Source organism: Centruroides vittatus, unplaced genomic scaffold, assembly GCF_030686945.1.
Source record: "Centruroides vittatus isolate TY-2023 unplaced genomic scaffold, ASM3068694v2 contig_341, whole genome shotgun sequence".
Lineage (NCBI taxonomy): Eukaryota > Metazoa > Arthropoda > Arachnida > Scorpiones > Buthidae > Centruroides > Centruroides vittatus.
The window spans coordinates 3049483-3053514 of NW_027122166.1; the positions used below are offsets into that span (position 1 = coordinate 3049483).

General features: G+C 34.9%; 1 non-coding gene across 1 annotated transcript; it reads left to right on the forward strand.

Moving 5' to 3' along the window:
- Positions 1-2782: 2782 nt before the first annotated feature.
- Positions 2783-2855, forward strand: TRNAA-UGC (transfer RNA alanine (anticodon UGC)). The gene has a single exon. It is a non-coding gene; the product is annotated as a tRNA-Ala (tRNA).
- Positions 2856-4032: the final 1177 nt, after the last annotated feature.

Genomic DNA, 4032 nt, shown 5'->3' on the forward strand with positions numbered 1-4032 from the left:
GTTGTTCTCTCCTCTACAGGTGTCATACCACACACACTGCACAAAAGCCTGGGCACATTACAATTGAATAGAAACACATACATCACACTACAGGATGCCACTATATTGAATACATGTCATATTGTGAGAAAATTCCTGAATACAGACACACACACTGATACACTTCTTTAATTTCTGTTTTGGTTACTATGCCTTGACTTTGGTCCGGCATAGTACACAGCCACCGGTGTTAACCGAGTATATCTCACTTAACCCAACATAATAATAATAATAAAATTTTTAAAAATTTAGGGAGTCATGTTCGTTCGTCTCGTCTAGTTTGTCATTGTGTTCGTTGGCTTTTCGCGCTGTCTGTCTAGCTGTAAAGTAGTATTAAGATTTGCAATCGCGCTCAGTTTTATTAGTATTAAGTAGATATAAGTCTTCCTACTAACAGCCAATTGGCACTAACTTCTACACTTAGCTATTCGTGTCGGCACTCAATTATAGTCTCGACATGGCCCGAGGTGTTCCACTTCTTTAATTCTTTGAAATTGTCCATTCTGAAAAGGAAAATGAGCGAATGTTGTGATAACAGAACTTATTAGCATTAATTACAGAGCATTAATTAAGAAATATTCCTATTCTAATCTGAATTGTAAATTTCTAACGCAAAAACGATTGTTTTAATTCTTTCAAAGTCAGAAAAGAATGTTACAATAAAATCTCTATTTATTATATATAATAATTTTTACATATGTTTTGTGTTGACTGCCGTAACACAAAACATCTGTGAAAAGAGAGGAAACCAGACAACGAATTTACTCGAATTATTCTAATTAATTAAGATTCAGACGGAATATTAATGTATATAAGTATGTGATATATAAACTATAGCGGGGAATAACAGATTTAAAGTAGGCTATTTATTAATTTTCATTTTGCTTAAACAATTCGATCGGATAATTAACAATGAAAAGACTAAGTCGACTTCCCTAAAACAAATGAAAAGATCTGATTCCTATGAAGATAACCGATCAATTGTTATTGAAACCACCGCCGCTAATTGTAATATTTTGCATATCAAAGTTAAAAAGTATTTAAATCTAGAAAGATTATTAGTCTAAACTTACTTAAATAATCGCTGCAAATAAAGCAAATCTCGAAAAGCACTCTCAATAAATAATCGCACGAATTAACAATAGATCCTCTGTCAACAAGAAAATTTTATTGTTGCATAGAGACTCAATTTAATGTTAAAAATTTGGATTTTGCGCCGAATTTCGTGATTTCCGTGTCTTTCTATTTATAAAGAGAATGACTTTGACTGATCATTGCACGAGTTTGTCTCGAGCCTTTTACTCGTTCTCACGTAGAGTTAGTACACGCTCGAACACTATCCTGAAATAAGGAGATAGTTTTTCTTACTTTTCTCATGCTAAATTAAAATTAGAGAACGACAATAGAATCTTGAAAAACAAAATTAAAGCAAAGCAAAGCAATATACAGCAAAAAATGAGCTCTCAATGATAGCAGTTCCTTTTCAGAACCAAATTCATTAAGTCGAAGAACCTCATGATTACCCAGTGAGAAATTTCTAGATAGGGAATTCTACTTTTATTAGAATATCTGTACAGTATATTGTGTAGTCTGTCAAAATATTACTCACATTTATATCCGAAGAAATCGCAAAAGTTTCTTTCTCATTCGAAAATCGTCCACTTACAACAAAGAAAGTAAAACAATGGAAAAATGTATTGTTGCCGGTAATGTTGCGTTTCCGCGTGACGATAGTAAAATAAATATTTGGTGATTTTTTTTTAATTTAATGCACATTTATTGATTTATTTCTGTTTTAATGATCCTTATTTTTTTAAAAACTCTTTTTACCGCTGGAAAACTAAAAGAGGCTTGTTAAGAAAGTCCATTATGGATTCAACTAGACTCAGAATAAAGCGCCGTTAGTGGGCGTTCTAGGAATTCCGTTATGGATTTCAAATTATATACAAACAGTTTGATCAATGGTGTATATATATATATATATATATATATATATATACACCATTGATCAAACTGTTTGTATATAATTTATATATAATATATATAATATATTATAATAATATATTATTAATATATATAATATATATTATATATATATATATATATATATATATATTAATATAACACATACGTATGTGCATATAAAAATTTATTTATATATGGATATTAAAATTAATAATGTCAGTGCGCGTCTTTTCGTTTATTTAAATGGAGCTGCAATTTGAAAAAATTGTAGACGTTTAAATTTTCACTGTAGTCCGCCATTCCTAAATCTCGATCACGGAGTTCGACACACAGTATTCAAAAACAAATATAAAAAGCGCAGAAGCAGGTTACACGTAATTCGAAAAATTGTCCTCTCCCCGAAAGCAGTTAGATAATGAACGGCAGGAATCTGTTGATCATTGTATTTACAGTATTAAAAATTCCATTTGTTTAGTGCACTATCGGCCGCCAAAGAATTTGGCTTCCGTCGATCATGCACGCACTGCATACGTACCGAAACCGGGTTTTGATTCCAGACATTTTCATTTATTCTCCCCTTTCTTCGAATGTGACCACAATTCGAAAATTTCCAAGCTTCACACCAAAACCGCATCGCTCAGCCGAAAACACGAATTGATTAATCGATTCGTGCTTTCCACAGTTGCAATCGATTATTAATCGATTGCAACTGTGGAAACGTTACTTGGCAATAGATAATGAAAGAATGCAAACGAACCGTAAAGGCGTTCTGAACGTAGGGGGCGTAGCTCAGATGGTAGAGCGCTCGCTTTGCATGCGAGAGGTACCGAGATCGATACTCGGCACCTCCACTTAATGAATTTTTTTTTCTTTGCGCTTCGTCACACCTGAAGACTTGGTACTCAAGTGCATCGCTGCTACCGACTTTATAGTGACGGTGTACTTGCAGTTTGCTTCCGAAACGATAAGAATTTTGGCCAACCGAAAAGTTTTAAAGTTGCAAGACGGAAATTTTTCCAGCCACATATATGACAGAGTGAATACTCGTTTTAAATTTCAGACAGAAATATTTGCTAACTTTAGCAAAAATCTCAAAAGTATTTCGAGAATTCGATCATTTATACAATCGATATGATGGAATTTTAAACGGATTTTAAATACTAAAAAAAAACGAGCCTGGAGACGCCGAGTATCGATCTCCGTACCTCTCGCATGCTAAGCGAGCGCTCTACCATCTGAGCTACATCCCCGGCGTCTAACTGGCTGAAATACCATCTATAAATTGTTCACTCGATTGGCGTTTGCGAACGAAGAACGTCACAGGTACTAAAAGTAGGCTACGCGTCCTTTGCCATCGGCTGCAAGCGTCAATGAGAAACGCTTCGCCAACCGTTTTTCCTGAACACTTTCACTACAGCTTACAGAGACACTGAGACAGAGACACAGCTTACAGAGACAGTGATACTCGTCGTTAGCGTTTTTCAGAAGTGTGAAACGGAGAGACGAACCACTTTTTGTGGTGCCGAAAAATTTATTCATTGCAGATGTTTGTAAAAATAACAGCGGCAGACGGAGAGACGCCGAGCATCGATCTCTCGTGCGAAGCGAGTGCTCTACCGATTGAGCTACGTCCCCGCTGCCCTGGACCACCTGAAAGTTCTTCCACATTCGAATTCACTGAAATACAAAAGTGAAAACTGACAACCAGAATGAACGAATTATTTTAAAATGACAATCGAAAATTATCGGCGGAATAAAATTCGGCGCCTACGGTTAAGTAAAAACTACTTTTGCTGGGTTTAGCTCTGAATCTGTCTTTTTGTTTAAGTTAATATTAAAATAAAAAGCTGCTCGGCAAACAAACAATAGGCGAAAAGCCTGCAACGATAGTTACAGTGACAGTTTGGAACGTTCCCGAACACATTTATTGAAAAATCCAGGTTCAAAAAGTAAAACTCAACAAAAATATACAAGTAAAGGAATCTATTGAAAGTTGTGGCATAATGCTGATTTGACAGTAAAACTAAA